Raw genomic sequence first — 14,327 nt, 5'->3', positions numbered from 1 at the left:
CTTTGGGGCAGCTTCCATTCCTTAGTAGATTGCAGGTGATGGTAAACTCTCTAAGAGTGAAAAACTGTATACCTCTTTCTTGAGAGGTAGGACAGCAAAATATCTGAACTGGGTTTCAGGAATATTTGTGGTTGAGCCACTCCTTTCTGTCTGTTTTGACATCCCTACTTCCAGATCCAGCCCTGGAAGTCTGGAGGAGTGGACCAGTAAAAAGCTGAATAGTGCAAATTTGACTCGCAGCCTGTGGCTAGCTGTTAGTTTCAGTACTGGTTTGGCCAGATGGTGGTGTGCCCATTCCCATAATGCACCCTAGATTAGTCAGTGAGCAGTCAGGAAACATGGCATCTTCAAATGGGGGTACTTAGAATTTGATAAAGAGGATAGTTTGGGTAGAGAACTATCAAGCTCCTAGAGACAGTATAATACTCCAGGCATGAGGGGCAAAAAGTTGAGAGGAAATATGTGAAACTGAGCTGGCAAAAATTCAACTTCTCTTTTCACTGATAAAACTGTCATATGGGAAGGAGCTAGATGGCAAAAGACAAGAAGTCTGAATAGAGCTAAACAGCTGTTCATATGGTGGGCTATAATTTGTATAGGCATGTAGCACACATCTAGCGGTTTCTGTTTTTGCCTCAAGGGCACCTATTCCTCAGGAACAGGAGTGTGATGTGTCTTGATCTAGGAGGTGCCACTACCCTGCTCTTCTTGCTCATTTGAAATTTCTCTCCTCAAAGGTTCTCCTAGGAGCCTTCTCCCACCCCCATCCTAGCCCTATTCAATTTTTTTTTAAATCTACTCCTACCTACAGAGAAAGGAGAATCACTTTTGTTGAACAAAAGGGTACAAAATAACAACAGCTAAGTATTTAGTGCCAGTCATCTTACCTCCTGAAAAGAATACTAGGTTCATCTCTATTTTACTAGGAGAAAAAACTTAAAAAAAAAACTAATTATACTAGTTGCCCAGTCTTTATTAAAACTATTAGAACTAACAGTTTTAATATAATATAAACAATATTTCCAATTAAATATTTTAAAAATTATTTTTGCATTTTGTAAAAATGGGCTAACTGACTCAATATCCAACTAAACTGATCTGTACAATGTCATTTCTCTACATCTTTTGAAAAAAAAAATCTAAGGACAAGGAACCTATAATACACAGTATTTTACATTACATTCTTCAGCCTTTTTAAAAATATGCTCCTGATTCTGTGTCACACGTGGGATGAACTCAGATTCTGATATGTAGCCAATAGAGGACAAAAGTGCCCGATTTATGGGACACATAAAGATATCACCTTCTCCACTGGTTCATTTGGAATTCACCTCATAGCTAAGTTACACACAGAGTAAACACTTTCCCTCTGAATATCAAGGTGTTCTATTCTGAGAACAGCAGAATTTGATGCAGGTGGCTATTGAATTAGCTATTAACAGTTGATTAGGAGGATACATTTCAGGATGTTCTATTTCTCTCTAGAACAAAGAAAAGGCAATTTTAAACAGAACTCTCAGCTTCTAATATTATGTCTGATTCCATCATACTATTTTGTGAAATAGAACTATAATTCAAACCTCTAAGTTAATGGAGTTTGACAGGAAGGTACACATCACATTTTGCGAAAAGAGCCTTGATTACTTTTGGTGCTTCCTCTTGGTAATAAAGCCTTGACAGCTTCCATTTCTCAAAAGAACAGCTTTATTATTTTCTCCTCAATTCTAAGTAGTTACTTAACTCTAAAATAGTTGCAAGTAAATGGGAGCTTCTCTACTGAAAAGAAAAAGAAAGCAGGTAAAGAGGAATTTCTTACACACTTTCTTCCAATTTTCTATCACTTAAGGAACTTAAAATGATTTGGATGCGATTTAAAACTTTGAATCCTTAAAAATGTTTTAGTTGTCATGTAGGGACTGTATCAGTCAGGGTCCAGGCAAAAAAAAAANGTTTTCCTTCCAAATGGGTAAATTGAGGAGAATTTAATAAAGGCACTATTATTTATAAAAGTGCAGGCTGTTGTTTAGGAAAACTACAATGAATGGTTTAGTTCTCTGGGGGTGAGAACAGCAGGGGATTTCAGTACACTCTAAGACTAAAGAGGCCAAGAGAGGAATTAGTGATCTAACTGAAGTGATCTTTAGTTGAGAGAAACAGTCACCTTGAGTTAACCTCAGAGCAAGCAAGTAGAGAAAATTACTACCTTGGCTGCTCTTTTGTTCGACCTTCTGAGTTTTGGGTGGTATTCTCTGTTAACCAAAGCAACTGGGAACCTAGTGATGCTGCCTGTTATCAGTCATCCTCCCTGAGTGCAAAGTGACGTGGAAGAGGATAGAACAGATCTGGAGGGGTAAATGGAATATATCTAGGGGTACACTCTTTTAGGCAATCATTGCAGTTATTTCTATTGGCTGAATTCTGCTCTTGAAGGACATACATATGTGTTAGGACTAAGGCGCATTCTATCATTAAGTTGTATTTCAGGAAGGAATGACACGATCCAGTTTGTACTCATGAACCACGCATGGCTACCAAAGTATTTCAACAATATAGAGGAGAACTGAAAGCAATGCCAATTTGGCTGTCTAGAAAATCCAGGAGAGCGCACAGAAGACAGACCAATATATCTTCTGGTAGACTTAAGGCAGAATAACTGACCCAGAACATCAACCATTTCCAGAACAAATAGAAACATAATGGAAATGTTCTGTCTTTTCCATAAGCATCACCATCGGTAAGTTTTATTTATCCTCATTATGTATACATTGTTTCTTTTCTTAAGCATACATACACAATTAATTCTGCATAAAGCAGCAATTTTCCGTGCCCGAGACAGTTGCATTTTGTCTCAATTTTTCTGCAGTTTACCACTAGTTATAAAGGAAAAATTTTTGGCCTTCTCTAGTCTCTTTGCATCTATGACACATTTAATAAGTTTAACAGATATTTGCCAAGTAATTACATGTGCAGGCCATTGTTCTGTGTTCTGGGGATAGAGTCACTGAAGTGAAGTCCTATCCACACGGGACTCAGGACCCAATGTCTGAAGCACTTTTGCAGTCAGAACACCAGGCAACATAAATAAAATGCAGATGTAGGTAAAAAGTATCATTAAATAACTGAATAAATCCATAGCATAGTAAGTGTTCAGAGTTTTATATTCATTTCATATATGTAGAAAGTTATAATCTTTGGTTTTAAAGAATATGTGTTTTCCCACTGGTGACTAGATGGCTCAGTTGGTTGAGTGTCAGACTCCTGATTTCAGCTCACGTTATGATCCCAGGGTCGTGGGATCAAGCCCTGCGACAGGCTATGTGCTGAGTGTGGAGCCTGCTTAAGATTCTTGCTCTCTCACCCTCTGACCCTCTCCAGCGCTCATGTGTGCTCCCTCTCTAAAATAAAAATAAATTAAAAAATTAAAAATCACAGAAAAGAATTTATATTTTCCCAGAAAATACATACAAGTTGAGGCATTATATTGTGCTCTATTTTTTTTTTTTTTTTTGTCATTGTGTGAATTTCTAAAGCAGGAGATAGCATTCCATTCAAGTGAGATAGAACACTGCCAAGTGAAGCACAACATGATGCAACATTTAAAATGTTCGTGAAGATGTACAGAATAGGAATGCAGATTTGCACTTTATTTTTATTTTAGGGGAGAAGAGATGAGCTGTGCTACACACACATTTGTTGAAGCAGTCATTGATGCATGAATACTTCCCTATTTGCTCCATTTTCATCCACTGCAGTAAAACTTGAGTCATGTTCTTGTTTGGTACTTTATTAGCAGGAAAAGTGGTGGGTTGGTTTGTAGAATACAGTTCAGGATTTCTTTAAATCTCTCTCCTTTTTTTCATTTCTTTTTTTTTCTTTTCCTTTTTTCTTTTCTTCTTTTTTTTTTTTTTTGACATTTCTCATTGTATTGCACTATGTCAGGTAAGCATGAACCTCTGAGTACAGTATATTGAATTTTCTTCAGGTAGTTCAAAACAAATTAATTCTCTACCCACACATCATTTAAAGTACTAATTCCCTGTGCAGCCCAGCAAACTTCAAGCTGTACCTGTTCAGCATTTAAAGTTAAGGCAGTGCAGCATAAACACCTGTTAAAGTTTATAGCCATCTGCTTCCTCAAGAAATCTAAATTCTAATAATATGAAATTAACAGATGGGAAAGAGCTATAACCTCAGCTCTGAAGAGGGTAACTGCAACCTTTGATTAACATACTGCCATTTTGCTGTTAATTGTTTGCAATGACCACAGGGACACAGTTCAGCAATGATGTCCCATCAGTGACATGCTTTGTTTTTGTTCAGGGATAGTTTGAAGAGAGTATTTCTTAATGATTTCTAAAACTCCAATAAGGTGAATCTTCCTCCTCTCAATGAAAGAGCAAAATAATTAAGGTATAATGAAATGTGGTGCAACATATGACAATCCTGAGGGTAATGAAAAGATAACCTTTGAGACTGGAAATGGCAGTATTTTAAATAAGAAATTAAAGTTGGTTGTAACACACCTTTATAAAATTAAGTGTAAAAATTGGATACTGAGAGGAAATCCAGAGTAAACTGTGTGGATTTTCAGGAACTAGCCCTCTTTATGTTCACAAATAATTGAGAAGCTCTTTGTTTCATGAAGACTATTTCAGCAAAAAATAATTAAAGACCTCGAGATTTTGTTTTGCCTCACAAAATTAGCATGTATTTGTGTTCTTTTCTATCTCTGGTCATAAAAGTAATGCCTGTTCAATATAAATAATTCAAACCATACAGAATGCATAAAGTGGAAATGGAAGGCAGCCATGATTTCATGCTCCACAAACCTGAGGAACAAACACCAATAAATCTCTTTTATTTTTCCAATTAATTACTCGAGAACTCATGTGCTAGTTTTATAATGAGCCTGATATCTACCTTGCGGGTCTGACCCCAAACTGTCCGTAACTCTTAGGAGCTAAGTAGCCCCAGTCATGACCATTCTACAATGTGAAGAGAATACCAACATCCAGGACCCATTGGGTGCCCTGGTGACTTTTCCACTCTCCACTGGCACTGTTGACATCTGGCCCTCTCTACACTATCAGTGGGGTCAGCTTCCATTGTACAAATGCTCAGTGGTGCATGTTTGTGTATGGCCCCCTGTAGCCTTTGCTGAATAGATTTCATCTCTGTCCTGACCACTGAAATTGTCCAAGTTGTCCCTCTTGGTGACTCTATTAGTCTTCTATCATTGCCATGGCAAATAGAGAAACCAATGAAGAGCACCCACATGAAAAGAAACAAAGCTTTGTAGACAGTTTGTCATAGTAAGAGAATCAGCCACCATAACTTGCATTTGGCAGAAACTCTCAAGCATGCAGGTGAGTACAGAAGCTTTACAGTGGAACAGAGAGGTTTAACATGTGTCCTGACTGGAGGCTATTGGTAAGGGTAAGCTGGAGGAAGGCTAGTTAGAAATAACGGATCCTATGTCTTTGGTTAGGGAAGCATTATTTGGCTTTTTCTGGTTGAGGCTAAGTAGATAGTGGGGAAAAAATAGAGAAGCTGGAAGTTATTGATCAAAGTCTTGCTACTTTTGAGCCAATTGCTACAGAGGCTGCGGTTTGTCTTCCTGGATTGGCTGCTATAGAGGTTGTGAATCAGATTTCTATTTTTATATATGATGTGGCTATTGTCTATCCATTTGTATATTCAGGCTCTCATAAAATTACTGTGAACATAATGGCTTCAATGATACAAAGTTATTGTGTCACAGCTCTATAGGTTAAGGATCTCAGAGCTAACAGTCATAAAGGGTGTTGCATTCTTATTTTTAATGTTTATTTATTTATTTTGAGAGAGAGACAGAGAAAGAGAGGCAGAGAGAAAGGGAGAGAGAATCACAAGCTGGCTCTGTGCCATCAGTGCAGAGCCCAATGAGGGGCTTGAGAATGCAAACTGCAAGATCTTGACCTGAGCTGAAATCAAGAGTCAGACACTCTATCGGACTGAGCCACCCAGATGCCCCAAGGGCATTATATTCTGAATGCTCTGGTAAAGAATACATTTGCTGCTTAGTCAGATTGTTGACCAAATTCAATTTCTTGTGATTATAGGTCTGAGGTTCCAGTTTTCTTGCTGGCTGTAAAGTAAGGGTAGTTCCCTTACTTCTACTTTACATTTACTTTGCATTTCTCAGCTCAAGGCCCTCTTAACTTCAAAGCCAAGAAATGGTGGCTCTGTGTCATTTAAACTGTTATGGGACCAATAGAAAACTAATACAGATCTAAAGGATGAGTAGGGATTTATTAGATGATAGTGAATGGGAATACTTAGGTAGTGGGGAGGGGGGTATTCAAAACAAAGGTAGTAGCATGTGCCAAGGCACTGAGGCATGCAAAAGCAGAATTCAGGAATTAATTTCTGGAGATTGCTGGAATCTAAAGTATAAGGAGTGGCACAGAGCAAAACTGCAATGGTCATCACAGGTAAAACCAAGACACTGCATTGTCCTACTTAGGGTTTAAGATTTTTTCCCCCCAGCATGCAAAAGTAAGTGACATACCCATTGTTCAGACATGAACAACAGCAGATTTCAAACTACCGTAGCTTTAGAACTACTTACAGGTGAATTCAAAGTCTGTGTCTGCCATTCATCAACTGCATGACCCTGGTCAATTTACTTAACTTTGTGGATTCTCCACTTGTTCATCTGAGAGCTGGAGATAACCCCAACTTGCATATATGTTGTCAGCATTAAATGGCAAAATGTATCTGCACTGCATAGACAAACCTCAGAATACTAACAGTAACAAAGTTATTTTATACCTAAAAAATATTCTATCCAATTCTAGATCCAAATCTATGCAAAGATTGCTTAAGTCAGTGAATCCTCACTCCTGGAAAGGATGAAGGCCATGTTGTCACTCCGCTGGGCATGTCAGTGCAACTATCAATTTATCAACCAGCTGAGGTCACATTTCAATTTACACCAGGGCATCCAAAGCATGTTTAAAGTACTGGCATCATTCAGCTTCAAGCCATCACTTATCCATACTAAATTAGATGTCTACCATGAAGACCGTTTTAAGTCACAAAAGATTATTTGTTTACTTAATATCTAGTTACTATATATAATGAAGTAAATTGTTTCCTCCAATTGGCTATTAATATTACATATCAATTTATTCAGAAATGGTGGTTTCTGGTTATATGACCCTTGGAAAGTAAGCAGGAAAAGGATAAATGGCAATGGCTTCTATGTCTTATATATAATTTAGGTTATCTTGAGTTTTCAAAACTTGCCTGAACATTGCCAGTTTTTCCTTACAGCAATTACTATTTCTTCAAGAAAAAAAACCCACAAACAAGAAGAAAACAATATATGAACTATAGTTACCTTTAAGAAATCTCATGTAGGAAACAAAAATTTTAGGAGAAAAATATTGTTTGGAATATGCTGCTTTATTTTTCATTTCTTCGACTAGCCCTTTGAGATTTGGATGCCCACTTCACTTAGGAAAAATAAAAACTAAAAGCAACCCAAATGAAAATTTTCTGTGGCAGTTCTTGAGATTACATGTAAACACACATACACACACACACACACACCCTTCAAAAGATTCACCCAAAGTAAAGCGAGCTATATGTCCAAAATAATAAAATACGTATTCTCATATTGTCATAATGGGCACAAAATTTTTCACATAGTGCCTGGTAAATACAAAGTGTTCAAGTATAGCTAGACAATCTTATCATCATCATGAGTCAACATTGTCATCCTTATTGGAGTTTCATCATCAGTAAACTTGAAACTTTTTAGCTGTTTGTAGATATAAGCAGGAGATAAGAATCAGGTCACCCAGAGTAGCAACAAGAAAGAAAAGAATCCTCGGGGGACTTTTGGCTGTTTCAGGTCCTAGCCACAAAGTCTGGAGTCTCTAAGTCTGCCTTGGTAATATCATAGAAGTCAGTATATGCCTAGTATGTGGGTAGCACCTAATTAAAGCTCACGCCCTTGTGTGCCATGCCCAAGTTGGATAACTAAATCCATATACAAAGTCCCTTTGCACCCCCACCTATGTTTCAAGCATTACAAACTTTTTGGAGTTCTTTGGTTATATAGTACTCTTTTTATGTCTCTACCTTTCAGGTGTATGTCTACTAAGCATATCCTTCATCATTTATCTGTCTACTGAACTCTGTCAGGCTTATCTTTCAGTATCTTTTCTCTGAAGACTTCACTGAACCAAATGGGTACAACTAATCACGTTTCTCTAATCACTACTCTGCATTCTGTGCATTTTAAAAAAAGTTTATTCCTATGAAATAACATCATTCTACCTCTTTTTACATAAAGGATTGTCAGTCTTACATGTTTGGTCCTAATATAATTGCACTAATGAACTGTTTTGTAAACATTTGTTAAATGTCAGCTACACTCTGAGTTTCTCATGGACAATGAGCATGTCTTACTCAAAATATATAGCTGTATTTTGTAGTATTTAAGATATATATTTGTAATCCACTCTAATAATTTTTATCTGTAACCAAAACTTTCTATGTCTCAATTTCCTTATCTGAGAAATGAAACAAATAAAACAATACTTAAAAGACATACAAGCACTGTGGTGCCTGGGTGGCTCAGTCAGTTAAGTGCCCAACTTCAGCTCAATTAAGTGTCCAACTTCAGCTCAGCTCATAATCTCATTGTTTGTGAGTTTGAGCCTCTCGTAGGGCTCTCTGCTGTCTGCACAGAGCCTGCTTTGGATCCTCAGTCTCCCTCTCTCTCACTGCTCCTCTCCTGCTCTCATGTCCTATCTCTATTTCTCTCTCAAAACCAAGAAAAAAACCCATAAAACATTAAAATAATAAAAAAAAAGTATAGGATCTGACCATGATACCAAAAAGTAAAGATCACACAATCAATTAATAATCTGAATAAAGATCAGTGGTAGATAAGGCTTGTCCTGGACTTGCACAATATTTTCTAAGAAGTCATTAAGATGTTATAGGAAAGCTTAAAATATATCTCACTGACAAATTGCTGATCTTTATATTCATTAATAATAATTTATGAATAATTTTCTCTGTGGGATTATACTCTCAGTCTGTAGTTTCATCAACTAATGGATTTGAAAAATGGAAAATAAATGATCAGAAAAAAATTACTCATAACATAGAGAATCAATTGGAAGAATTAATGAGTCAACTATCATCTAAGCAAGAAATAAGTATAGCTTAAAATGAGGTAAAGTCTGAGGAGATTAAAACAACAGGATTTGGTGACTGAGGAATTTATGCCATGCCTAGGTTTTTGACTTGAACAACTGAATGGATGACAGTGGCACCATTCTTTGAGAGAACAAACACAAGAGAAGCTAATTACTTGCAAGTAATGACGTTTCAGCTGTTTGAGGCCTAATCAATTAAAATATCCAATAACAAGCTGGATGTAAGCATTGAAAGAACAGAAACATATCTAAAAGTGGATATCATGAAATATAAAGACTTTAATTGGAGCCATGGGAAAAGAAAAAAGAAATCCCATGTAAGTGTATGTTGAACAGAATTCTTATAGACAGTAACATTTAAGAAAGAACCTCTCCAAGGTTTCAGAGCAATGGTCAAAAATTTGGAGTACATGGTACTGTAGATTCCAATGAATGAGTGTGTTTCAATGAGAGAATAATATATAGTGTGAAACGCTACTGGAGAAGAAATAAAGACAAGAAATAAACTATTCATCGTATTTATGAAAAAGCAAATTATAAGTTACATTTGACAAAGCAGTTCAGTTGTTCAGAGGGAGCTAAAGGAAGACAGTAAAGTCGACCTATGAATGAAAGATGAAAATAATGACAGGTGTCAGCAGCTCTTACACATGCTTGCCTATCAAACAGAGGAAAGAAAAAGAGGCAGAACTAAGAAGAGATGGACTGAACATTTTTATTGTTTGTTTTGTTTAATTGGAAAAACTTGAACACTATTAATAAATGGTGACAGAATGGCACCAACAGAAGTTGAAATTACAAACAATGCAGAGATAGTATATCTTGTGGGAAGGAATGACATCCAGATGTGGAGAAACTAGCCTTAAAGAGGAAGAATGACTTTTATAAAACAGAAGGGGAGGAGAACCTTTTAGGGGTGGGGGCAGGGGAAGGGAATGGGCATGAAGTTCAGAGAGTTGCTGAGGATTTTTTCTCTGTGATGTAGAAATTAAGCTCATTCAATTGGTAGCAAAGAATGTGGTGCTAGAAAGGAGATTTGAAAAGAGTGGGAAGGTTTGAAATAGTTACCTTAGAAAACAAGAGAGTGCTGTCTAGAGAAATAATAAGATTTCCAAGCAGTATTGAAAGTCAAATTCCTGTTGGAAACCAATACTTTTTCTAGAGTGGTGAACACCAGTCCAGTATCAGGCCTAAAGAAGGTGAAAAGGGGATAAATTCAGCACTGAAATTTCCCCCCACACACACACACTGGATAGACAAAAGGCAGGAAAGAATTGGAGTTATTGGCATGAGAAAGCTAGAGTAATCAACTATTGCATTTATGTTCATTGGAAAAGAAAGAAGGTTTGACAGATATGAAAACTTTTCTGAACATCTAGAAGGGTGTGAGAAACATTACAGAGAAAAAATATTTAGATCAAAAGGAATGGCCCATATGCTTAGTTCAAAAAACAAAAACACCTAAATTCTAATTTTAGAAGGCTCTGGATCCTGATGAAGGATGTAAGAAGGAAGAAAATCATTTGTAGATAAGAAGTATAGTCTTCTGCAGAAATAAAAATTAGGAGATGGACATTATCATACAAAATAGAATGAAAGAGAGTGCAAGGATGAATGAATTATACCAATGAGAGTAGTTAAATATTATATAGTTAAATAAGGAAGGCTAAGAAATATTTTTCCTGACAAGCTTTAACAGTCAAGATATCTGAGTTACTCTAATGATTTAAGTCTGGTCTTGCTGGAGAGCAGAGAGATAGTCACAATAACCTATCGATATCCTTCTCAGTCCAGGCATACTTTACAAAGCTGTTTACCCTCTGCAGGTCAGCTGTTACTGTGAATAGACCTGAAACTCCTATTGATCAGAAAGGGAGTTTTATATATGGAAGATAAGAGGCTGTGAAATGACCATTTTAGGTACCACATGTGTATTAAGATTGTAGTATATAATATCTAAGCCTGGAATTATGTCTTAATTACCCAATTCATTTTACTTAATCATATATAACAAGATTTGTATTTGTACTTATAGATTCTCCTTGGCCTGTGGTCTAAACCTGCCCATTAGCATCACTTAACAGTTGTTAAATAGAATATGCACTTGTTGCTCTCTTGATACAACTGTAATCTCAATGTTAATTGCTCTCAGTGTGCTGCTATAAACCCATCCAAAGAATATTCCTTAAAAACAGAATATGGATTGTTTTATATTAATCGTGCAAAATCTTTGTATGCCTAAAAAAAAGGATCACAAATAAAAAGTAGTCATGTTTGGACCATGTGAAAAGAACCATTTCATTCACTAATGACTGCACAAATAGAGTTTCTTTCTGCAATCATTTTGATGACATGCAATTTAAGAAGGGAAAACAATAGGGCAGCCATGGAGAGCACGCAACAAACTTAGAGATTTTATTATCCATAACATTACCTGTAACGGCAACATTCATGCATTTTATAATGTTATAGCAGTCTGTATCTTAAACTTTTAAATTAACCTGCTTTACAAGGTGGAAACATAGGCTAAAATAGGACAGACACATGAACATGGTGTCAAATGAGTTCATGTGTAGCATTGTGAAGTTGTATGTCTAAACTTTTACTACCAACATATTGATTTTAGATCATTTAAATAATTTGATAATTGCACATACCAATGCCCTTGCTAACAATAATTGCTGAGTAATATAATTTAAAATGCTTATAAAATCCAAGCCAGTCTCAGTGTTAGCTATTAAGGCCACCTTGAACAATATACACTTTGTTTTTATTGCTACCAACTGAGCAAGGTGTTTGGTTTTATTAGTTTCCAAATGGACACATCAATATTTATTTAAAAGATATTCAAGATTGCCAAGAATCTCTTTGGAAGAGATACCAGAAACAAGGAAATTGGAGATTTTATTGCTTAGAATATCTTTTGTCAATCATTTTGTTTTATTGACACTAAATTTGACATTCATTATTTTAAAATATATCAACAAAATAGGAAATTGTCAGTACAGATAGGACATTGTGGGATAAACTATACAGACAGTCATCAGCCAGTTTCAAAGTTAGTAGTGACACAGCTTATTACTGCTCTTACAGGAAACAGTATTTTAACAGGTAATAAAATGAAAAATATGGCTTCATATACAACTAAATTTTTCTTTTGCACAATTGTTTTCTTTATCTATTTTTGCAATAATGCAGAAGTTAAGGCCTAAGGCTCTGCAGACAGGCAGACTTATCATTTCTGCTGCTTCTTTGGTGGCTTTAGATAAGTGATCTCTCTAAAACCTCAGTTTCTTCATCGGTGTACAGACATAAAATACATCTATCTGTTTATGTTATTTCAAAGGATAAATGGTAAACTATATTTAAAAATTTTAGAACATATCCTGGCATAGAATAAGTACTCAATTAATATTAGGTTTTCTATTAATAGAAAAAAACTTAAGGGGCGCCTGGGTGGCTCAGTCAGTTAAGTGTCTGACTTGGTTTAGGCTCAGGTCATGATCTCACAGGTTCCTGAGACTGAACCCTGCATCAGGTTTTAGATAACAGAGTGATCTTCCCCTTTCTCTCTGTCTTCCCCTGCTCACATTATCTATACCTATTAAAATAAATAAACTAAATAAGCTTTAAGAAATATAACTCATAATAGGCCCTCTGAGGATATGACAATTATATATATTATAATTATAATTAATTATATATAATTATATATATAATTATATATATATATGAGGAATAGCCATTTAGATAGCAAGAAGGATGGAAAAATTCATTGTAGTTACAAGGAGAGGTCTAGAGGAATCCTCTATAAAACCAGTTTGAAACCTTAATGCTGAGATTATTGTCAGAGATAAGAACAGTAGCACTAGAAGGGATTAGAAATTGTGCAGGATATAGACGGAAATAATTCAACTTTTGGAAATCCAGTTTTTGTTGCTATATGGAGACAGATGTGAGCAAAAGATGCTTTTATTATTTCAGATGGGATATACTGGAGAGTATTTCCTTGCCAATGGAAATGATTTGGAAGAAAGAGAGGCAAATGATACTAAAGAGAGAGGGCCAGGGGAAGGTTGAGTCATTGTGAAAGGTAGAAAGGAATGGGATCCTGGCCAATGCTTCAGAGAAAAAGGAGCTTCTCTCTTCATTGTAAAAGATAGAACAAAGACAAGATGGGTACAATACCAGGTGTGTTTTGTGTTTGGTGGTGGAACATAAAGGTAATGCAGAGTTTTTGTTTTACCTCTTTCTTCTTCTACTTTTTCTTTTTTTAATGTTTTAGCTGTAATCTTTCTTTGTTGTTGTTGTTTTCAGTGAACCATACCCAGATTTCAGATTGTTATATGGAACTACTTATTTTCTTCTTTATTCAAATATTACTGTTTAGAGGGCAGTTTTCAGTTGAGAGCAAAATTTAGGGGAAGGTACAGAGATTTTCCATATACCCCTTTAGCCATATATATATATATATGGCCTATCAACATTCATCACCTGAGCAGAACATTTGTTACAGTTGATGAACCTACGCTGATGCATCATTACCACCCAAAGTCCACAGTTTACATTAGAGTTCACTCTTGGTGTTATACATTTGTGGGTTTGGAAAAATGTATAATGGTATATATCTACCATTACAGATTCAGAGAGAATATTCTCATGATCCTAAAGATACACTGAGAACTTTTATGGTTAATAACCAAGTGTGAGAAATGATCATCCATTGAAAAGCAAGTGCAGTAGGTGATTGATGTAAGAAAGGGAATGAAATAATGGTTTGGGGGAGTGAGAAAGAAATTAGTCTGATATTGATTGATCCTTAGCATCTCTCTTGTTCATCGCCTTTACTTCTTCTGTCCTTTAAATGCAATATGTGTAGTGGTATCATCAAACATCTGTGTTTCTCTTGTTTTGGAAATAATATTCATCCCCTTGGAGAGTAAAATATTTTCTTACCATCATTTTTATTGAAAAAAAACCCTAAGTCATCTCCATAGTTTTTCAACTGCATGTTTAATATCTTCATTTAATGTTCTCCTTGTGTCTTATTGTCAGAATCTTCAAGACTGAACATCTTTCATGAAATTGCTTTTTCTTCCACACTTCACG

Source organism: Crocuta crocuta, unplaced genomic scaffold (assembly GCF_008692635.1).
Source record: "Crocuta crocuta isolate KB4526 unplaced genomic scaffold, BGI_CrCroc_1.0 scaffold174, whole genome shotgun sequence".
Classification (NCBI taxonomy): domain Eukaryota; kingdom Metazoa; phylum Chordata; class Mammalia; order Carnivora; family Hyaenidae; genus Crocuta; species Crocuta crocuta.
This window is presented reverse-complemented; position numbering follows the sequence as displayed.